Below are 24,505 nucleotides of genomic sequence, written 5' to 3'. Positions count from 1 at the left end.
CAAATTCAAGATAGTAGTTGTCTGTAGGGAGAGAAGGAATGGGTCTGTGCATGGGGGTGAAAGGAAGCACACTTTTGTCTATAATATTTTCCATCTTTTTTTTTTTTTAAGATTTTATTTTTTTCCTTTTTCTCCCCAAAGCCCCCCAGTACATAGTTGTATATTTCTTGTTGTGGGTTCCTCTAGTTGTGGTATGTGGGATGCTGCCTCAGCGTGGTTTGATGAGCAGTGCCATGTCCGTGCCCAGGATTCGAACCAACGAAACACTGGGCCACCTGCAGCGGAGCGCGCGAACTTAACCACTCGGCCACGGGGCCAGCCCCAATATTTTCCATCTTTTGTGAAAAGTAAATAGGATAAAATAATTTTTAATCCTAGGCTATTAGACTATGGGTACAAATTGGTTAAATTATCCTCTCCAATTTTCTGTTGTTTTGTTGTGTTGTTTTTTAAGAAGGCGAAATAGATGTGAGAGAGACCCCTAGGTCACAGAGCAATCAGCAGAAGCCACATCTTCGGTCACCAAGCTCAGCAGTCTTTCCGCTCTCCAAAGCTGGCTGGTAGGGGCATTGTTCCTCAAACGTGCGCATTCAAGAAGCTCTTCAATGGAAGGACGCGTGTGTTAATTGATGTTACACCTTGTAGTGTTTCATTTGTATTCAGTTTGGGGTGTGAACGGACTCCCTTATTCCCTCAGATGGAAGGATGAGCCACAGCTCCTCCTCTGAGGAATCTTGTATATCTATTTCCTCATCTATAAAATGAATTGATTGGACCAACTGATGAGTAAGCTCCCTTCATTCATTCAGACAGTCGGTCAGCTATTTTCTGAGTTTTCACTATTTGCCAAGCTCTCACCCTATGTCCCTTTCAGGTCTGATGGTCCATGGACAAATTCATTCAATCATTTATTCATTACATATTTATTGAGCATCCCCTAAGTGCCAAGCTCTGTGCCGGGCACTGGCCAAGAAAGATGAGAGAGGAGCTGTGGGCACTTCTGACACACAGGCTGGGGATGTATGAACTGGACAGGCATTCGTCCAGTCCAGCCCAGTCTTTTCACAGGTGAGGGAACAGAGATCCCATCAGGGGATGCGACTAACCCAAAGTCAGTTACCTGGTTAGAGGCAAAGCTAAGGCAAAAACCTGATCTAGCTCACTCCAGACCAGGGCTATTTCCATCCCAGCATCCTGCCAAGAGCCTTGAGGGCTCTCGGAGTGTAGGCCTGTGGTTTTGATGTGATTTCTGGACATCCGTCTCCCTTCCCCCCACCTACTGGATTGTACCATGAGTTCAAGTTCTGTCTCCTTGATAAAGCCAATTCAAAGGATCGTGTCTGTTTTTTCCCTATCATCTCACCATCATCTACAATACCAGGCACATAGCAGGCATTCAATAAACATTAGTTGCATAAATGAATGAATGATCAATCTGATTCCCAAAAACTTCTATGGCAGTTATTCAAACAAAAGAGAAAAATATGGTAATGAAACAGAAGAGATGAGAGTGCATCGTGGGCAAGTAATATTTCTTGCAACTTTATGAGTCATAATATAAAATGTATTTCTTACTGAGGGTCTCAGTCAAAAAAGTTTGAAAGTCCTCTGCTAGAAAATGGAGATGTCTTTATCAGAAACAGGAAATATGGGAAGGTGGAGAAGTTTGGAGCTGAGATGATGAATCGAATTAAGAACATTTTGTTTTTAAAGTGAAGACACTTGGCAGCTGATCAAACTTGAGACTCCGACAAGAGAGAGATAGCAGGCAGGATGCACCCCATCGAGCGTGGTGGCAGTTCGAGAGGACAATAGAATGAGTATCAAGGGCAGTGCATATTTAGATGCCAAGTTGATTTTACAGTTGATAATGGCTTCAGGAGCCAGAGGAGGAAGGGGCAGCTTGACTAGAGTAGAGAAGGGAAGCTTAAAGAACAGGTAACAATTGGGAGAGGTGAGAAAAACCAGAGCAAGCCAGTTGGGAAGAAGAGAAGAAGCCCAGAGGCAGGAAAACTTACAGTGTTAGGAACAGTGAGGAAACCAGCTTGGCTTGAGCAGAGAATGGAGGAAGAGCGTGGACATAATACTTGGAAATGATTACTATTTGTAAATTATTCCAGTAGACTTGGATGTTTGCGGGCCTGGTGTTGGCAAGAGCACTTGGAGCAAGAAGTATGGCAAGAGCACTGGAAAGAATTAGAAATCCCAATCCTTTATTCAAAACACCAGTTGAGCAGCTCCTGCTAAGTTCTAGGGTCTGTACTAGCCCACAGGCGCTCAGCTTTAACTACACACTGAATTCCTTGGGGCGTGTGTTAGTCAGCTCAGGCTGCATAACAACGTACCGCAGACTGGTGGCTTAAATAATAGAAAGTTATTTTCTTACAAATCTGGAGGTTAGAAGTCTGAGATCAAGGTGCCAGTGTGGTTGCTTTCTTCTGAGGCCTCTCTCCTTGGCTTGTAGGTGGCCTTCTTCTCCTGGTGTCCTCATGTGGTCTTCCTTCTGTGCTTTTCCATGTGTTAATTTCCTCGTCTCATAAGGACATTAGTCGTATTGGATTAGAGCCCACCTATATGAAAAAAAATAGCAGTTCTGAGGCCCCGCCAAAGGTCTAATTTAGTTTGTCTGGGTACAGCCTGGCACTGGTACTTTTTCAATGCTCCAAGTTGATTCTAATGTGTGCCCGGCATCAAGAAGCACTGGGTAGGCCCTCAGTGGAGATTCTAGTCATCATTCAGGCTAAAAGAATGTGGAACATAGTTTTCCCAACTATACAATGAACCAGCTGGACGAAACAACTTTAAAGAACCTTTTCAGCATTGAAATTTCACAGCCTAGGGGAAAGAAAATAGTCCACAGCCTAATTCTTCTTTTCTTCCTAGACACTGTTCCCTTTCACGGCATCCTGATAAGAAGTGGCACAACTGGGCTTCAAGAGTAAGCTAAAGAAACTCAGAAAAGTTACAAGAGGATCAACTTCTAGCCAGTGAGGTGTTCCTCAGTAATGCAGTTGGGCGGGATGCTCATGGCGTTCTGCCCAAATGCTTTTGCAGCTAAAAGCTATCCGGGAAAACATCAAGGGGCCCTGTCGTTAGCCTCTCCATGAAGTGTCAGTGGGACTCCTCTGAGAGCAGATTTGCACGAAGAGTGTGGTATGCTAATTAAAATGGAATTCTGTGTGAACATTTCACTTGTGGATTAAATGCAATCAGCATCTAGGGCAGAAAGGGTAGTGTGGGAAAGAGGCTGAGCTGGGTACTCTTTTGGATGGGCTGGGAGACTTAGGCTTTGGCTGGAGTGCTTGAGGGAGCTGACTCCGCAGTCTCCTAGGAGACTCTGCCGCAGTGAGATGAAATCCACAAAGCAGGCTGGGAGAATCCCAAATGCCAGGCCATCTGACAGCTTTACTGGGTTCTTGGCTTACGCCATCCTTCTTTGCTCACCACCATGAGAAGCATAATATAATAAAAGCACATTGATACATGGCATATTCATTCGTAGCCAACTGGTAATTTGAGACATTAAATATCATGTTTCTAGAAAACCTTGACAAAGAACCTTTTTTAAAAAGGGGTTGGGGGCACGTTCCAAGGTGCTAAGTACAGTGGACAGTGGGCCAGGTGAGACAAGTCACTGGAGAGTATGTGTGAATTAGGAGAACTGATTTTTCTTCCCTCTACTCAAAGGCAACATAAAGAGGCCTGGAAATGAGAGACAAGAGTTGGCAGAAGATAAAGCCAATTAGAGAGAGCATAGTGGCTGAGGGTCCTCCAGTTAATGAGGGGAAAGCAGGGGAAAAGGAAGAAAAATATAAGAGGATCCCCCAGGAGTATGGATGTATCTGTAAATGGGTGGACTAATGTGCTCTTTCTTGGCTGACATTAGAAATCGAGAGTCCCAGTGATACCACACACAGCACAAGTAATGGGCCGGACAAGAAAGACATGGCAGCAGGTGTTCCAGACAGGAAACAAAGAATGCCCCCTGGTTTCTTGCAGACCACACCTGACATGGAGGAGACCCAGAAGGTCCCCTGTGCCCACTGGAGAGGAGAAGAAGGGGTCCCAGGAGCTAAGAGTCTTCGCTGTCATGCTTGACCAAGGATTTGCATGGCAAGGGGCAAGAGGATTTTGGAGTGGAAGGCTTGAAGGGCAGTCTGCCCCAGCCCCAGAACCCCCAATTCTGGCCAGAACCAAATCTGAAATTCTCCCTAAAGAGATTGCTAGTGTGTCAAGCAGTGTCCAGTCAAGAGACTCAAATCACACCAATTATTTATACAAGAGAGAATTTACCATAAAGAACTGTTAACTAGGTAAATGGAAATACGAAAGGGAATTTTAAGGTATCATGGAAGTAGCAACTACAGGAAGTGCCCCAACCTCTTATGGCTGAGAGAACAGGAAAGACATTGAGGCAATTTGGGTGGCTTGCAACCATAACATCCTAACTAACAAACCTCTCCACCTGTGAACTGGATGCCATCGTCTCCCACCTGTCCATCATTCTCACCCTCTTGAGACCTACAATAAATCTCTCTCTCTCAGCCTTTCTCTTTCTCTCTCTTTCTGCCTTCCTTTGCATCTACACTAAATATACTGTCTATTTAGTCTTTTAAAAATCCTCACTGCTCTTAGTATGCCCCTCCAAAACTCCCCTTACCTCTCTCCTCTGGTCTTCTCCCTCAAAACTCTTAAAAGAGTTGTCTACTGGTTCTCATCTCCCATTAAATCCTCGACACTCAGTATTCCCACCATTTGTCCAACATGGCTCTTGCCATGTCTTCTTGGCTCTCTTCTCAGAGGAGACTTCCTTTTGAATGGGCCATGTCTTAATACAGAACAAATGGTGGAGAGCCCACAGTTAAATTGACTTGCATCTCATTGATGGCTGTATTTTGTCCTAGCTATCCAGTGTTGCCTAAGGCCTTGAGTACAGATAGGAGCTCTTCTCGACAATCGTAGCCTCCTGAACCTCTCACAGAACGACATTGATTGCCTGTTTTCCTCCATAGACTATAAGCTCGCTGAAGGCAGGGACTTTCTATCTGGTTTACATCAGAATCTCTAGCATCTAGCATAGCGCATGACCTATAGTGGATGCTCAATGATTAATTGTTGAAAAAAATGTTGAGAGATTGTTTTAAATCAGGAATCTCATCATTTGGTGAAAAGTCATTAGAATTTACATTATTCCCTTGAAGTTTTATTCTCATTTATATTTTCATCATTGTGTATATCTGATTAATTTTAATACATCAATATTTTTTGCCATTTTTCATTATCCTAGTATTGAATGTCTTACATCTTTACCCTGAATGAAGTGAATGATTTCACTAAGAGTAAGTTTAATAAAAATGGTCTGCATATTGGTGAGGCCACTTGTATGAAATTGTATATTTGATCACTAATTGTGTCTTAAATTGATATAGCTATTGCTTTCAAATAAAGAGTTCTCAACTCCCTGACTTTTCAGGAACTTCAATTAAAGCTATTTACCAACTGGTTCCCTTGAGAAGCCTCAGGGACAGAGCAGAGAGGGGAATCAGTGTGATTAATTTAGAGGTGTCATTCTCAGTCAGATGCTTAAAAGGTACAGAGCAAACTTGGGTCCCTCTGAGACCACAGTCTTATTGACCTGTCCAGTGAAGAGCTCAGCTTCTCTTTCCCCCCTTGAACTTCATGCAAACATAAATGGGAAGTGGAGAAGTTAATGTAACAGCTTGCAATCTCTCAATCTCTGTCATCAATCACAAGCATGAGCAGCAGCCTTTGGTCTGGCAATTTGAAAGTTTGTTATGTTCTGACTCATCTAGTCAAGAATGACATCGGCACAATTTCAGTTTTGATATACAAGATGATGACAACCCTGACTGATGCCCACTTTTAGCTTCCCATTTCTGAAAGCCTAAATGAGCCCTTTCTCCTTCCAGGTACCGTAAATTCATATTGGCTTAGAAGGCACCTTCCCAAGTAAGATGTCAAACTTTATCTAAAGGTGTTTCTCTTTAGGGCAGTGGATGCTCCCATTGGCTCAGCTGGCTACTCTGCCCATGCAGAATTCTTTGCTGTTCCTGAGGCTAGGATCCCCTTCTCAGTAGTTATGGCTATTGTTCCAGAGTAGCTTAAAAATAGACAGAAGCCAATCTGGCTGCCATCCACCAGAGAGGCTTTGTCGTCATGAAGCCGAAGCGTCTGAAAGGAAAGTCGACACAGTCCCCAGGCCTCTCTCAAAAGTGCTCATTTGTTGGTCAAGACTGTCGTTGCTCAGCTCCAAGGTGGCCATCATCAAATCTTTCCTCCCTGTACACATAAGCCACCCTCCCATCAAGAGGTGGAGCCTGCTTCTGGGTGCAGGAATAAATAGGAAATATTTCTCTGGGCATTAGCTCATGAGCAAAGCTTTCCTCGAGTCCTCCAGGCTGATGTGAACTTCTCCCTTCTGGTACCCATGGCACCTTGTACATTCCTCCATGACAGCACTTACCTTACCACATGTAACTGTCCTACACCCATCGGATAGCAAGGCCCTTGAGAGTCCCAAGCACAAGGTCTGGCAGGTAGTGGGCACATAGCATAGTGATTAACTCCAAGGGTTTTGAAAGACATTCAAAAGGTTTAAATCCTGACTCCCCCACTTAATTACATGTATGAATTTTGGCAAGTTTCTCAACTTTTCTGATTCTTAGTTTCTCTACCTGCCAAAGGGATAAGGATATCTATCACATAGTGCCATCAGAGCATTAAAATGAGATCATGTGTGTAAAGCATTCAGCACAGGGCGTGACAGAGCAAAGCCCTCAATATATGATAGTTATTATTATCATTATTATTATTATTATTATTAGGCTCTCAGCAAATGTTATAGACAAAGAAAAACACCTCTAAACTCTCACTGCTCTCCTGAGATGGCTCCTTCTTCAATTCCTCTTCCGTATTCCCCTTCAGTCATAGCTCTCCACCTTAGCTGCACAGTATAATTACCTGGGGAGCTTTAAAGTTTCTGCCACCCAGGCTGCCTTCCAGGTCAACGAGATCAGAATGTCTGGGAGTGGGACCCAGACATCAGGAGCTTTTATAGTCTCCAGGTGATTCCAACATGTGGCCAAGCTTGAGAACCATCCCCTTAAACGGAATCACTTCTCCGGGCTTGCTCTCAGGCCCTGCATGCCCTCCTTGTGAGACCCCACCGCATTCGCTGTGGCACAGCTGTCCCCCAGGCTGGTGACTCTCGAGACTCTTCTTCCAGACCTACCTTCCCTTCCAAGCTCCAAATGTGCATTCCCTTCTGCTGCTTGGTCCTTGCCTCTGGATATTTCACAAAGCTTTGAATCAACCAGTCCAAACAGAAGTCTCTGTCTTTCATCCCTGCGTTCCTTCTACCCTCCTCCTGGGTTCCCCATCTCAGTTAAGGGCAGGAACAGCTTTCCAGATGCTCAAGCTGAAGAATCACAAAATCGTGTTTTCTCCTTACGTAGTCTTCCTCCAGCCCCACAAAAATCAGCCACGCATTCTCTGTTTCGTTTTCACGTTGTCTTGGTATCATCGCCATCTTTATGCTCAAATTGTCTCTACCCTAAATCAAACCCCAGAGGCCACAAGCTCAGACTATTGCAGTGATCTCCTGTCCTAGTCTGTCCATCTTCTCACAAATCTTTCCACACTTCCTGCAATATATTCCTAAAATGCAGCTCTGGTCAAGTCACTTCTCTGCTTTAAAATGTAATGGCTTCCCATTGTCTTCGGTCCAACTCCCTACCCGGGCTCAGAGTTTTTTAAGATTTGAAACCAGCTACCGCTCCTTCTCCTAACCCCATCTGCAGCTTGCTCTCCAGCCACGTGGTTTACCAGTCTTTACCAGGACAAGACGCCTTCACACTCTGCAATCTGGACTTTCAACCTTTGTTCAAGCTGGAGTTTCCATCTCAGTCTCTCTCTCTCTCTCTCTCTCTCTCTCTCTCTTCTCTTTCTTCATTCTCTAGCTACTCTCCTTCAGAATCAATGCACCGCTCAAACCTCCAAAAAGAGCTCTATCTTCCTGTGTCAGCCAAAGGCCTCAGCTAGTTTCCTCCTCCCTGGGTCTCCTCCAAGGGTAGCTTTGTAATGGAAAATTCCAGGAAAAACTCTATGATCCTCACTCCTCTGTTCTGTCCTCAACTGCCCGGATTGGAGCAGCTGAGCCCCTGGAGCTCCCTTCTGCCCCTAGCCCTAAAGGGATGGGCTTGGGCAGCTGGAAGCCCATCACCCTATTAGCTTCCATGATTGAATGCAGGTTTCCAAGCCACTGGGTTTTCTTATCTTGGCAGTGAGAGGTTTGTTACCTGTTGTGGTCAGGATTAAGAACACAGATTCTGGAGCTAGAGAGTAATTCTTAGATTCGACTCCTGGCTCTGCCACTTCTCAGCAGTACAACCTTGAGCAAGTTACTTAACTTCTCTGCTTCAGCTTTTTCATTTATAAAATGGAAATAATAATAGTACTGACTTACAGGGTTGTCATGAGGATTAAATGATTTAATATTTTAAGGTTCTTAAAATACTATCTGGGGCATGGTAAGCATTGTGTAAGTGCTTGTTAAATAAATAGAGAACCTTAGTATGTGTTAACAGGCCATCTAAGAGAATGTAAACCTCCTCAGGGCAAAAATAACGTCTATTTGTCTGGAACAGAGTCAGTGCTCAAAAAACATGTGAGTGCTGATACAAGTGGAAATTGGTACATTTCTGGGAGACTGTTGGATAATATGCATCAAAATTTTTAACACAACTGCTCTTTGATCCAGTAACTCCGCCTCTCAGAACGTTTTCTATGGACACTACTAAAAACTGTGAAAAGATGCGTCTATGAAGGTATTCAATGCAGTGCTGTGTATAGTAGGAAAAAAATGGAAACAACGCTAATGTCCTCAATGTCGGTTACATAAACCATGGAATACATAGACAAAGGAATATCATGCATCTATTAAAAGTTGATGATGCATATGTGTATTGAGGATATGGGAAGATATCCAAGATATATTATTAGGTTTCAAAAGCAGGCTACACCACGAGTATAACATGATCTCATTGTATGTACATACATGTATATATGTTTACATATGGATAGAAACACATCAGGAAGAATACACATCAAATGTTAAAAGTTACCACGTCTGAGCAGTGGGATTATGGGTGATTTCCAGCTTTTTCCATTTTTAAATTATGAAATGGCATATTTTTTAATTAATGTGTTTTTAATTGAAATAATACTGAAATATATGTAGAGAAAAAAGTGAATTCTCCCTCAAACTCCCAATCACTCACTCTCCCCTGATGCAGCTAAACAGTTTGGGGTCTTTCTGACCTTTTTCCTGACCTTCATCTATGTGCATCCAAACATACTCAGGTAGTAGAAGAGGTTTTTCTAAGCTTTAGGATTTAAAGGAAATTGGCACCAGTCCCTTCTCCCACATCCAGGGAAGTCCAATGCCCTGCCCAAGATTTCCATAAATCCCCAAAGACGTACGTTCTCAGGACTTCCACTGGCCCTCCATCCCTGCTCCTACCAAGTTCTCTGTCTCATTTATGATTTCCCTTCCCCACCTCCTCTTTCCTCTACCCTCACCAATCCTGATGTGCAACAGAGCTCCTTTTCCTTGACATTGCCCAAAACCACACTCTCAAGCCATATGGGGTATGGTGCAAGGAGTAGGGATTTATTTTAAAGAAAAACAATTTGTAATTTAATACAAAAAAAATCCCCATTCTTGAAAATCCTCTTGTCCCACCTCCACCCCCTGAGCAATGGGACTTTCTCCTCACTACCTTTCTCAGCAGGTTCAAGACTCCGACCAGGTCTCTTGAACTTTGTATATCTCCCAAGACCCTCCTCACATTAACTTTTGTAAATTTAAGAACTTACGAACTCTACTCAACAAAATGTCATTTTCTCTGGGTTTCATCCTTATGGTGACATATCAGGGACCCCAAAACACATTGTACAGCTGAAGCATCCAGATACTTCCCCAGATGGTACCCCGAAGTGGAAGTGATGGCTCACCGCATGCCGCAGAGCACCGATCTGCATGGGTGAGGTCTTCATCTCACACTCCAGGGGTTCTAAAAATGATTCTAGATAAAGGGTGAACTTCTAACTCTCCCTATAGAGACATCTTTCCTGTTTCATTGCCTTTAGGGAGGTTTCTTCCTGCCACTGACATCCCATGTCAGTTTAGTTGTGCAGAAGCCTTGGTTCAATCAACTGATTCGAGGGGCCCCCTATTTGGCTTTAGATCATGGGGTAACCAGGAGGTATGATTCTATCTTCAAGGGCATCATCAGTCCCACTTTCATCCTCAGACTCTCTTCTCTCCTAACAGTTTGGAAAATACCCTTAGGACTACCTCTCAAAGGTCAGAAGGAAGTTCTGGAACTCTTCAGCAATCAACCTTGCAACTTGGTGTGGGTGCAGGTAGCCTGTCAGAGAGCCAGTCATACACAATACGAGATCCAGAAATTTCCCTCAGGTACAAGCAGGCAAAGAAGGCCGCCAGAAGTTGGTCTAAAAATCAGCATCTATAGGCACAGGGTTTCTTGAAAAGTTGAAGTCTTTTTTGGAAGACACTCTTGGACTGGTCAAAAGTCCCTGCGCGGCTCTATCTGCCAAGTCACAAGTCTGAGGAGACTGGCTGATATGGTGCAGAAAGAAATTAGGGGTGCAGTGGAGTCCCCAGTAGAAGCCACGTGATACAAGCACGGGAGAAATTCCAAGGAAAGACGATGCGGGTCTGGAGAGAATCATTGCAATGTGTGGTTAGACACGCTCTGCAGATGTCGTTACAATCCTGGCAGGGACCCAAAGCAGAGGAGTGGAGCCAACAGTAAGTCTCCGAGTCCTTGCTTCAAAGCTAGGGGCTGCCTCAAAGCTTCAAATGTCCCCGTCCCTGGGCTGACTGCCTTCAACGTTCAAACAGGTGGTTGGAAAGGCGGAGGGAAGAGGGAATCCAGGTGCTAACATTTTGAGTGGTACCAACAAAAGGAGAAGAGATCTCTTCCTACGTGTGTGCGAAGAACAGTTGCTGGGGACAGCATGGGAATTCTGAGCTGGCTCCAGAGAGAGGCCCATCCCAGATGGCGTCAAGGTGGTGTGACCGGGCCTCTGGGGTTCTACCCCGGACATTCAAGGTTCAGAGGAGGGAGGTAGACCCTGCCTCTGTCAGCCCAGGTCTCCAGGGTCAGCAATCCTGTCCACTCTTTGGCCACCCACGGAGATGGCTACAAACATGTTAGTTATGCTCAATAGGCAAATTATCTCCTGGAGCTTAGCAAGGAGAACGTGGCAGATTCAAGATAGGGCAAAGAATGTTAGCAATCCAGGCCTTGGGGACTCAGGGCCTCGGAACTGTCCCTGAGCTGGCTCCGGGCACCCTCAGCCATGGAAGTCAAGCACTCTGGAGCCTAGAATTGGGAATACCTTGAAAGTGACATGGTGACAGGAGAGTGTCAAGATTCAGGCAGGGGGACAGGGAAGCCAGTAAGCAATAACTTTCGAACGTGAATCCAAGGTTTGTTGGCCCCATGTCCTTTCGACCACAGCAGGCCCACCTCTACCATGCTCCAGCAACAATTTTTACTCTGTTTCATTAAAGATACTTCTTAGCATCTTGACAAGTAACGTCACTTCCAATGATAAAGCATTGCAAGTTGGTTAACCAGTGACCTTGGCTCTCTTACAACACCGATGCCTGAACCATTCAAGTCAACCACAGTTATTGGGATCTAAGGAGCACTCGTGCGTGTACTGGACAGGCACCCCCAGCCCAATTACATTATCACTACTGTAGTAGCTGCATTTATTCACATCTTCCTTGTATCACACACAGTGACAGTGCTGGATGGTTTACACAGATAATCTTCACAGCCGCCCTGTGAGGGACCCATTGTTTCTATCCCCATTTTCCAAGTGAGGAAACTGAAGCTCAGAGACATTAAGTAATTTTACCAAAGTCACACAGCAAATATGTTAAGGAACTGAGACTCCAAAAGCCATGCTCTTAACCACTCCTCTACATTGCCTCCAAGAGGGAACAGAAAGGAACAGCCATTTACTAGGCTACTACTACGTGCCAAACACCTCTAAGGGCTGGAGAGACAAAGGTGAGAAGCATGTGGCCTCCTGGGGAGAGAGGTATGCAGTGCAAATTATAAAGCAGTAATTTGAGGTCAGGGGGGTTCCGCTGCTCCGGACACCCCTCCAGGCCTGAGCTGGGTGCTCACCTCCACTCCCGGGCATCCTCCGCTGACTCTCCGATCATGGTGTGTTTCCGCCTCTGCCCTACTGCACTCTGAGCACATAGGAGAGGGACCACAGCTCGGTCAACACCATGCCCGGGCTCTGCAGCACTGTGCCTCACAAACCACAAACCCAAATGCCACCTCAACCTAGGGATTCATTTATTGAAATGGAAATTAAGTTCTGGATATCTATGCTAATTGGAGAGTAACAACTGAGATATTCACACCTTGGAGAAACCGGGTACCTAGCAGGGACGCAGAGAAGGAGGATGGAAAGAGAGGCAGGACCTGCAGGGTGCTCCAACTGAAAGCTCCCCTCTCACATGGAAGCTGTTAAACCGTAGTCAATAGATTGCCAGGCGTGAGTCAGAAAGTATGGGTGCTGGTTCAGCTGGGCCTCTGGCAAGATGTGGGGTCAAGGTTAACACCCTAAGCCCTGCTTCCACTATCTCTAGAATGGGAAGAATCATGCCCGCTCAGCCTACCTCACAAAGCTGTGATGAGGATCACAGAGTCAGTGAAGAGACAACGTTAAAAAGTGCTTTCTGAACTATCAAGAGCTGTTCAGGAGTCAGGGGCTACAGTGGTTCCCACATTTCCCACTGGGTGAGCATGAAGGTCTTCATAGACCAGCAGAGGAAGTGGTATCTCAGGGCCAGGAGGGAAAAAAGACGGGATGGAGACCACCTGCCAACCTCTCTCAGTAGACCCAGCTCATGCTGGCTCCAAGGACTCTCCCAGCACCCTTTCCTCCCCTGGGTCCTGGGCCCCATGGACAATCAACGGACTAGAAGCACCTCTTCCCCAAGGAGAGACCTGGGCAGACGCTGACCCGGCCTGGGCAATTTGAGCTGAGATGCGCCAGACCCCGCCCTTTCATCAGAAAGCCTTTCCTGCCTTCCTTGACTGAGACCACCGAACGTGGTGTAAATATTACTCACCCAACCCTTGCAACAAACCTGGTTCTCGTCTCATCTCTGCTTACACCAGCTGTGTTACCTGGGGGAGGGCACCTTGCCTCCTGGAACCCTGTTTACACAGCTGTAAATACAGGGCTACCAAGATCGGGCTTTCTCAGCCTCGCCACCGTTGACATTTTAGGTGAGATGACTCTGTGATGTGGGGAGCTCTCCTGTGCGTTACAGGATGTTCATCCCTGGGTTCTACCCACTAGAGGCTGGTAGCACGCCCCTACCTCCATCATGACAACCAGAAATGTTTTCACACATTACCAAAATCACCACCAGTTGAGAACCACTGACCCAGCTGATTTCTAAGGCCCTCCAAACCACTTCAACTCCTCCAGCGCAGGCACCAAGGCCCAGAACACCCTCCCAGGCTTGAGACAAACACCCTCACATCAAGTGTCACCTCCTCTTCAACATCCACAGCCAAACAAAGACATTCACCTCTGTTGTTGGGTTTCATCAATTACCTGCACTCTTGTATTCATTTAAATGATCGTCAGAGATGGAAATCTTGGCAGAAAGAACCCAACTCTCATGTCAGAAGGCCTAAAGAAAGGGAGATTTCTGGAATGGCCTTGGAGTCAAGCAGATCTGAATTGAATCCTGGCTCTGCTATGAGTCCTTCCCAAATTCACATAATCTCCTCAAGCTTTGACGTTGGCATGCAGATTAAACGAGATAAGTATTGAATAGGCCTGTCGCTGTGTCTCCTCCACAGCAGGCTCTGGATGTGTGGTCACTCCTTCCCGCTCTCTGTGTGTGTCGACAGTGAGGAACTCAATGAAGGGGAGTCCCTCCGGCTCTTTGACTGGACTCCTTGTTCAAGCCTACGTTTACACCCTGTGGCTTTGCTCCATCTCTCATCTCTCTTGGCTGTTCCAGCGTGTGGCCAGAGCACTGGCCAGTCTTCCCTCTGGCCTCAGCAGCTCATGTCTGGCCCCCAGACCATCTCCCCAAGAGGAGAGCCAATCCTCATCTTCCGAGCTGCAAGCAGGATAGAGCAATGAAGCCCATCTTCACATCCTATCAATGCATCCAGACTAAGTGGGAACAGCTGCCGGGGGAATTCATTACTTGCCGAAGACAGAGCTCTCTTAGAACCCTGCCTGGCCTCCCTTCCTGCTCGGCCTCCCCAATGCTCAAAGTTCAGTAACTTAATGGGAAGGAAGCCAAGTTAATAGGTAATGGAGCTGCCTGTCTATGTGCAATAAACACAAAGAAATCTCTCTTCAAGACCAAATCCAGGAGCGCAGGCTAGGAGTCATGCCTACTGATGAAGCTGCCTCCCTCCTGGACCGCAGCGACAGTCCTTCCCTGAGACCAGGGGAGGGATGCAGAGAAAGCACATGGATTCTGCAGTGTGTGTGTGATGTTGGCCCATCTGCCCAGCCTTCTCTCTGTCAGGAAACATCAGAGCAGATCAAGAGCTTCTGGAGGCCTTGGGCAAGTTACTTAACTGCTGGATGCCTCAATTCCTCATTTTTAAAGTGGAGGTGATAAGAGTACCCTTCCATATAAGGCGGTTGTGAGGATTAAGTGAGTTAATTATAAAGCACTTAGGACCGTAGCTGGAACACAGTAATAATATGTGTGCATTATTATTATTATTATTATTCTCAGTCCTAGTTATTTGGGGTGCCCAGAGACAGATGTATCCAACACGGCACCATAATCCATCCAAGTTTTCATGATAGCGATCACAATCATTCAATGTTTATTGAAAACTTATTATATGTATATTTCTTTAATATTCACAACCATTCTACGTGGCTAGTAGTGTTATTGTCCACATCTAATAGACAAGAAAACTGAGGCTTAGGGAGTTCCAGAGAGTTATCCAAGGGCACCAGTCAGCAAAGGAGCCCCTAGACATCACCTCCCATTTGGATTAGGGCTGTTTCACTCCAGAGCCCAAACATCACTGGGTGGCGTGATCTGTACTTTCCAGAACTCTGAAAATTTCTGAAATGTAGAGCAAATATTCTTGCTACAACTTCACATTTAAGAAGGTTAGCAGAAAATTCTTCAATATTTACAGATCCTTGGTTGCAAACCATAGAAACTGATTTTGCCTAACTTAAGCCAAAATGGATAACACTGAAGGAGATCAGGGGCTCTCAGAATCAACTGGAAGGCTGGGACCCAGGCCTGGATTCTCCTAGGGCATAGACAGCTCCTGGAAGCAGGAAGTACAAGGGTGGTCCTGCGGCAGGAATGGCCAGATCAAGATGCCACCAGTGGAGTGGGCAACACCACGCATTGGCCGCCTTGTCTTATTTGCTCAAGATTCACACTCCAGGAAAGGAGCATCCGATCACCCTGGTTTGGGTCACATGTCCCCATGTTTACAGGAGGACAGGGCTCCACTAAACTAGAGTCAGCACCCATCCAGTGCTTCTTCCACTGCAATGTGAAAAATCTCTATCCAGAAGCACTGCCACCCATTCGAAACCCCAAGTCAGGGCTCCATGCAGTCCCAGAGATCTTTCTGGGGTCTAGAAAACCAGGTCAATCATCCTACTCTGGACTTTGTGGGGCCTCCTGATCCTGAGGAGCCAGCCATTGCCGTGTGTAGGGGAGGTAGAGAACCTCAGAGCATGGGGAACCTCAGCCAGCGACAGGACAGCCATATGCACATGTTGGATCTGAAAAGGAAGACGAATTGGTGCTCATACATTTCTCTTCCTCCATACCCCTCCTGGGCTCACGTGGTCCTTCTTTGCAGTATCCCTCCATCCTTTCCTCTTCAGGGGCCTTGATATTCACTGTAACTAGATTTCCCGGTATGCTGATGTAGGGAGGTCTGGAGGTGCCCTCAGTGAGACATCCTCAAGTGCCACACTCAGATAAAGCTGGTCTTGTTGGTTCTTGGTCTTTTTAGGTTGTGAAGTCTGGGCTGCCCTTGCTTGTTGCCCTAATGGACCCTGCGTCCCCGCAGAGGAGAGGTAAGGGGAGAGAGAGGAAGATGTGTGTCCCCAGATGCCAGGGGGGTGGTCCCTGCAAATATGTTAGTCTTGGCAAATTCTAGCCCAGCTATGCAGCCTATAGGGAGAGTAGGTGCAACAGTATATAACAGCACCCAGGGGCCTCATTAACCTGTCGACTCCATGCACTGCCTGTTCATATGCTAAGACAGGGTCATGGAGATAAAAAAAATTAAATATCGCCAGTCAAGCTCCTGGATAAGGAAGAAAATTCATTGCTCCAACTGCTTTTTAAATAATCTTCTGAGAATGTGGATGGTGCTTCCAGAAAAATGGCTTACATGAGAGCAGATTTCCACTGAGACGGCAGAAAATCATTAATAAATGGTTCTCCCTCCTTTCCCTAAATTAAATGGAGTACTTTTCAAAACTTTCAACATCATGAAAAGCAACGACAGGCTGAGAAACTATCACAGATGGGAGGAGGCTAAGAGCTTATGACAACTACATGCAATATGCGACCCTGGATTGTATCTTGGAATAGAATAATGATATTAGTAGAAAATCCAGTAAATTCTAAAATCTGTAGTTTAGTTAATAGTATTGGATCAAAAGATGCTAATATTAAGGGAAGCCAGGTGAAGGGTGTCTGAGAACTTTGTGCATTACCTTTGCAACTTTTCTGACAATTCAAAACAATGAGTTCACTAAAGGGGGGGAGGGGCAGTTCTCATGAAGAGCAGAGGATGCACATCCCTTGGTACCAAGCCCAGTGTGGGTAAGGGGGAGCCTTGAGCAAGGCACAGTTAAAAGTAAATCTCCCTCAACGTCACTGAGGCCCTGAACATTCAGAAACACTTGAGCAGAAAAGCCAGAGGGAGGAAGCAAAGGGAATTCTCTTTGGGTTTTTTTTCAGTTTTTTTCTTTTTTTGTTGTGGTAACATTGGTTTATAACATTAAATAAATTTAAAGTGCATATCATTATATTTTGATTTCTGTGTGGATTACATCGTGTTCATCACCTGAAGACTAATTACCATCCATCACCACGTACGTGTATGTGCCTTTTGCCCTCCTCCCTTCTCCTGGTAACCACCAATCCAATCTCTGTTTCTATATGGTTGTTTGCTGTTGTTTTTATAGTCCACTTATGAGTGAGATCATAAGGTATTTGACTTTCTCCCTCTGACTTATTTCACTTAGCATAACACCCTCAAGTTCCATCCATGTTGTCACAAATGGCCAGATTTCATCGTTTCTTATGGCTGAGTAGTATTCCATTGTATATATTTACCACATCTTCTTTGTCCATCCTTCTTGGGCACCTAGGTTGCTTCCAGGTCTTGGCTATTGTGAATAATGCTGCAATGAACATAAGGGTGCGTATATCTTTATGCATTCATCTTTTCATGTTCTTTGGATAAATGCCCAGCAGTGGAATAGCTGGATCATATGATAGATTTATTCTTAATATTTTGAGGAATCTCGGTACTGTTTTCCATAGTGGCTGCACCAGTTTGCACTCTCACCAGTACTGTGTGAGAGTTCCCTTCTCTCCACATCCTCTCCAACACTTGTTGTTTCCTGTCTAGTTAATTATAGCCTTTCTGATGGGAGTGAGGTGATAGCTCATTGTAGTTTTGATTTGCATTTCCCTGATAGTTAGTGATGTTGAACATCTTTTCATGTGCCTGTTGGCCATCTGTATATCTTTTTTGGAGAAATGTCTGTTCATATCTTTTGCCCATTTTTTAATTGGGTTGTTGGTTTTTTTGTTGTTGAGATGTATGTGTTCTTTGTATATTTTAGATGTTAACCCCTTATCAGATATACAGTTTGAAAATATCTTCTCCCAATTGTTAGGTTGTCTTTTCATTTTGTTGTTGGTTTCCTTTGCTGTGCAGAAGCTTTTTAGTTTGATGTGGTCTCATTTGTTTATTTTTTCTATTGTTTCCCTTGCCTGGTCAGACATGGTATTTGAAAATATGCTGCTAAGACCGATGTCGAAGAACATATTGCCTATGTTTTCGTCTAGAAGTTTCATGGTTTCAGGTCTTACATTCAAGTCTTTAATCCATTTTGAGTTAATTTTTGTGTATGGTGTAAGATAATGATCTACTTTCATTCTTTTGCATGTGGCTGTCCAGTTTTCCCAACACCATCTATGGAAGAGACTTTCCTTTCTCTGCTGTATGTTCTTGGCTCCCTTGTTGAAAATTAGCTGTCCATAGATATGTGGATCTATTTCTGGGCTTTCAAATCTGTTCCATTGATCTCTGTGCCCATTTTTGTGCCAGTACCATGCTGTTTTGGTTACTATAGCTTTGTAGTATGTTTTGAAATCAGGGAGTGTGATACTTCCAGCTTTGTTCTTTTTTCTTAAGATTCTTTTGGCTATTCGGAGTCTTTTGTTATTCTGCATCAATTTTAGGAGTCTTTCTTCTATTTCTGTGAAAAATGTTGTTGGCACTTTGATAGGGATTACATTGAATCTGTAGATTGCTTTAGGAAGTATGGACATCTTAACCATGTTAATTCTTCTAATCCAAGAGCACGGAATATCTTTCCATTTCTTTGTGTCTTCTTCAATTTCTTTCAACAATGTTTTACAGTTTTGGGTGTACAGATCTTTCACCTCTTTGGTTAAGTTTATTCCTAGCTATTTTGTTCTTTTTGCTGCAATTGTAAATGGGATTGTATTCTTAATTTCTCTTTCTGCTACTTCGTTGTTAGTGTATAGAAACACAACTGATTTTTGTATGTTGATTTTTTATCCTGCAACTTGACCATATTCATTTATTATTTCTAAAAGGTTTTTAGTGGGTTCTGTAGGGTTTTCTATATATAAAATCATTTCGTCTGAAAATATTGACAACTTCATTTCTTCCTTTCCAATTTGGATCATTTTATTTCTTTCTCTTGCCTGATTGCTCTGGCTGAGCCTTCCAATACTGTGTTAAATAAGAGTGGTGACAGTGGGCATCTTGTCTGGTTCCTGTTCTTAGAGGGATAGCTTTCAGTTGTTCTCCACTGAGAATGATGTTAGCTGTGGGTTTGTCATATATGGCCTTTGTTATGTTGAGGTACTTCCCTTCTAAACTCATTTTATTCAGAGTTTTTATCATAAATGGATACTATATCTTGTCAAATGCTTTCTCTGCATCTGTTGAGATGATCATGTGATTTTTATTCTTCATTTTGTTAATATGTTGTCTCACATTGATTGATTTGTGGATGTGAACCATCTCTGCATCTCTGAAATAAATCCCACTTGATCACATGTATGATCTTTTTGATGTATTGCTGTATTTGATTTGCTAGTATTTTGTTGAGGATTTTTGCATTGATTTCACCAGTGTTATGGACTTATAATTTCCTTTTTTGTGTGTTGTCCTTGTCTGGTTTTGGTATCAGGGTAATGTTGCCTTCGTAGAGTAAGTTAGGAAGCCTTCCCTCCTCTTCAATTTTTTGGAAGAGTTTGAGAAAGATCAGTATGAAGCCTTCTCCGATTGTTTGGTGGAATTCACCAGGGAAGCCATGTGGTCCTGGACTTTTATTTTTGGGGAGGTTTTTGATTACTGTTTTGATCTCATTATTGGTGATTGGTCTATTCAACGTCTCTACTTCTTCTTGATTCAGTTTTGGAAGGTTGCATGATTCTAAGAATTTATCCATTTCTTCTAGATTATGCAATTTGTTGGCATATAGCTTTTTGTAGTATTCTCTTATAATCTTTTATATTTCTGAGGTGTTTGTTGACATTTCTCCTCTTTCATTTCTGATGTATCTGAGGCTTCTTTCTCTCTTTTTTTTTTTTTTTTTTGGTGAGTCTAACTAAAGGTTTGTGAATTTTGTTTATGCTTTCAAAGAACCCGTTCTTGGTTTCATTGATTTTTTTCTATTGTTTTTTAGTGTTTCTTTCATTTATTTCTGCTCTGATTTTTATTATTTCCTTCCTTCCACTGATTCTGGGCTTTGTTTGTTCTTCTTTTTCCAATTCTTTTAGGTGCACTGTTAGATTGCTTATCTGAAATTTTTCTTGTTTGTTGAGGTAGGCCTGTATTGCTATAATCTTCCCTCTTAGAACTGCTTTTGCTGTATCCCATACATTTTGGCATTGTTGTATTTTCATTTTCATTTGTCTCCAGGTATTTTTTGATTTCTACTTTGACTTCTTCATTGACCCCATCATTGTTTGGTAGCATTTTATTTAATGCTTTTCTGATTTTTCTTCCTGTAGTTGATTTCTAGTTTCATACCTTTGTGGTCAGTAAATATGCTTGGTATTATTTCTATCTTCTTAAATTTATTGAGATTTGTTTTGTGTCCTAATATGTGATCAATCCTGGAGAATGTTCCGTGTGGATTTGAAAAGAATATGGATTCTGCAGTTTTTGGATGGAATGTTCTGTGTATATCTGCTAAGTCCATCAGGTCTAATGCATCATTTAAGGCAAGTACCCCTTTATTGATCTTCTGTTTGAATGATCTATCCATTGGTGTCAGTGGAGTGTTCAAGTCCTGTACTATTATTGCGTTACTGTCTGTTTCTCCTTTTATGTCTCAATAATTGCTTTATATGTTTAGGTGCTCCCATGTTGGGTGCATACATATTTACAAGTGTTGTATCCTCTTGTAGGATTGTTCCCTTTATCATTATGTAGTGCTCTTCTTTGTCTCTTGTTACAGTGTTTGTTTTAAAGTCTATTTTGTCTGATATAAGTATTGCTATCCCAGCTTTCTTTTATCTGCCATTTGCATGGAGTATCTTTCTCCATCACTTCACTTTCAGTTTGTGGGTGTCTTTAGGTCTGAACTGTTTCTCTTGTATGCAGCATATATACAGGTTTTGTCTTATTATCCATTCGGCCACCCTATGCTTTTTGATTGGAGCATTTAGTCCGTTGACATTTAAGGTAGCTATTGATAAGTATGTATATATTGCCATTTTGTTAATTTTTTTCTGGATGTTTTAGTAGTTCTTCTCTGTTCCTCTCTTCTTCTCTTGCTTTCTTCCCTTGTGGTTTGATGACTTTCTTTAGTATGATGTTTGGGTTCCTTTCTCTTAATTATTTGGGTATTTATTATAGGTTTCTTGTTTGTGGTTATCATGGGGTTTATACATAATGACCTACATATATAGCAATCTGTATTGAGTTGATGGTCTCTTTAGTTTCTAAAAGCTCTACTCTTCTACTCCCTTCCTGCTCCATTTTATGTTTTTGATATCATATCTAACCTCTTTGTGTGTGTGTGTGTGTCTGTGTATCCATTACCCTCTTATCATTGAAATAGGTAATTTTAGTACTTTTGTCCTTTGACTTTCATATTATCTTCATAGGTGGTTGATCTGCTACTTTTACTGTATTTTTGCCTTTACCAGTGGTTTTATTTCCTGTTTGTTTGTGGGCTTTTTTGATAATTTTCTTATCCCTAATTGTGGTCTTCTCTTCCCCACTTAAATAAGTCCCCTCAGCATCTCTTGTAGAACCGGTTTCTTGGTGATAAACTCCTTTAATTTTTGCTTGTCTGGGAAACTCTATCTGCCCTTTCATTCTGAATGATAACCTTGCTGGGTAGAGTTTTCTTAGTTGTAGGTTTTTTCCTTTCAGTACTTTAAACATATCATGCCACTCCCTTCTAGCCTGTAAGGTTTCTGCTGAGAAATCAGCTAATAGACTTATGGGGTTTCCTTTGTAACTTGTTGCCTTTCTCTTGAAGCTTTTAGGATTCTCTCTTTATCTTTAATTCTTGACATTTTAGTTATAATGTGTCTTGGTGTGGGCCTCTTTAGGTTTATCTTGTTTGGTGCTCTCTGTGCTTCCTGTACCTGGATGCCTGTTTCCTTCCTTAGGTTAGGAACATTTTCAGCTATTATTTCTTCAAATAGATTCTCTGTCCCTTAAGCAAAGGGAAGTCTGAGAGATACTGGAGTTAGCAAGCAAGTTAGATACGGAATTTCTCTTGTGAAAAATAGAAAACAAATAAACAAGGGGTGGGGCAGCTTGGGTGCTAAACTTCCAGATTTAAAATATATGTGTATATATATATATATAAAATATATATATGAATATATACACACACACACACAGTTTTTTAATACAGGAAAACCTTAAAAATTTTAAAGTAGCATTAGAAAGGGGGCCAAGGGGCCAGGCAAACAAGTGGTGGGGATGGGAGAAAGACAACCTCCAAGTCTCCTCAGATCAGGCAGCAGGGAACAGAAAACAATCTGAATGAGCAAAGAAACTCACTAGAAAAAAAGCATGCCTTGCCAAGTCCCCAAGTCACCCTTCCAACCAATGCTCTCTGCCAGGTTGACTCCTAGTAAATAGCAGGAGAGCACAAGCTGGCTCCCTGCATGGTGAGCAGGCTGAGTCTCGCACACGGCCCACCCGGCTGTAGTTGTGGATCAGGAAATCACAAAGCCCACACTCTCGCCTGCACCTCACCTCCATTCTGCAGTCACCTCTTGGCTGACCTCACCCAAACAGTTTCAGCTGAAAAACAAAGGCAGGGAAGGCCCCAGGGAGCGTCTTCACATCCAGGACGCACCTCAGAGTCTGTAGGCTTTGACCTTCTGTTTTTCTTCCTTTTCCACACATTCATTTTCTTACCCAGCCATTGTGCACCATGGTTCACAGAATTCCTGCAGATTCTATCCTTTTAACCTTGTTAATTAGCCTCCCAAGTTATTCCTATCCTAGAGCTGAGGAAGCTGAGGGTCAGGGACATTAGTGATTTACTTAAGCTCGTGTAACCCACAAGTGGCAGAGCTGGGGCTAGAGCTTCAGGGCCTGTCTTATGTCCCCTACTTCGCAATATCAGTGTGAATTGCTTACTATATGTAAGGCTCTGGGACAATATAAGGAATTGTTTTTTTAATGGTCCCTGTCCTCAAGCAGATGAACAAAGAGACCAAAAATGTCCTCCTACAATTCAATTGTATAAACGTTTATTTACAAGTAAATCTAAGTAAGTGTGACTTAAAACTTCAACGCAAATCTTAACATACTCCAAGAAAAAAGCGAACAACATAAAACTAAAATTCCTAATTATTTCAGTAAAACTGGAAGGACGTGGCCATTATTTCATTTTTGGAATTGTTACAGAAATATAAGTTTAAATATGTATATTAAACATTTAAATGTGAAAACTAGTAGAATATAAATGCATATTAGAACTTCTATTTCACTGGAAAGAAAAAAACGGAATAAGGAAAATTTCATCAGCTTAACAAATGTAACTAAAAGGGAAATGAGGAAATAAATAGAAAGTGTCATAAATAGACGGCATAAAATTAAATGGCAGGAACAAGACCAAACATCCTAGATGACAAATAAATGTGAGAGGGTTGAATTCTGCAATAAAAAGACAAAGATCCTTAGAATGGGTTTGAAAAGAAAAAACCCAATTATATGTTGTTTAAAAGAGATGAACCTAAAACGAAATGACACTAGGACATTGAAAAAAATGAGATGACCAAACAGATATCAGACAAAAGCCAATGAGAAGAAACAGCAGTAGGAATATTAAGGGCTAAAAGATGGAATGTTAGGCCCAAAATTTAAACAATTTAAAGAATGATATTCTCAATGACAAAGGACACTCCATGAATAAGTTATAATAGGCATGAAAATTTATGCACCAAATGATATTCAAGGCAAATGCTCTTAGGAATGCAAAGAGAATTGAATTTTTTAAAAAATAAAATAAAATCATAGTAAGAGAGCCTAAAACACCTCTCTTCAAATTTTTTTAATTAAAAAGACAAAAAAGAAACAAGTATGTAAATTATTTTGACAACATAATAATCAGTCTTGATTTAAAAGATATGTAGAAAGAGAAACATGCACGTTAAAAAAGAGAATATATTCTTTAAGCCCACAGAAGATTGAAAAATAGTGATCATGCACTTGGCCACAACTGTATGTTTTTTCTAAAAAGATAATGTTTTACAGGTCATGTTCATTGACCTACAGTGTCATAAATTCAGAGGGAAATAAGAGATAAGCAAACAAAGAATGTTAACCATTGAAAATCTGGAAAAGATCCTTTAAATAACTTAGGAATTTAAACATTTATTAGAAATAAAAAGACAAAATTACTTAGGACTAACAAAATTTAGAGGACTTCTTTCAAACCCTTTGGGATATGGCCAAACCCATACTCAAAGGAAAATGCATAGTCTTAAATTATTTAATTATAATTTAATTATAAGAAAGATTTGAAAATGAGTTATACGCATGAATATACACAAGGAAATCTATATCTTATGGATATGAAAAAATACTCAACATCATCAGCCTTCAGGTAAACTAAAACCATGGTGAAGTACCACTAC

At 42.6% G+C, this 24,505-nt stretch overlaps 1 long non-coding RNA gene across 1 annotated transcript in view; it reads right to left on the bottom strand.

Annotated features, from left to right (window-relative positions):
- Positions 1–2,386: 2,386 nt before the first annotated feature.
- Positions 2,387–24,505, bottom strand: part of LOC106782833 (uncharacterized) — a 112,486-nt gene continuing 90,367 nt past the window's right edge. Inside the window, exon 4 of the long non-coding RNA XR_011422972.1 lies at positions 2,387–2,570. This is a non-coding gene — a long non-coding RNA (uncharacterized lncRNA). The remainder of the gene's footprint in view (positions 2,571–24,505) is intronic.

Source organism: Equus caballus, chromosome 11, assembly GCF_041296265.1.
Source record: "Equus caballus isolate H_3958 breed thoroughbred chromosome 11, TB-T2T, whole genome shotgun sequence".
NCBI classification, from domain to species: domain Eukaryota; kingdom Metazoa; phylum Chordata; class Mammalia; order Perissodactyla; family Equidae; genus Equus; species Equus caballus.
The sequence above is the reverse complement of the archived record's forward strand: the minus strand, read 5'-3'. Positions and strand labels throughout refer to the sequence as shown.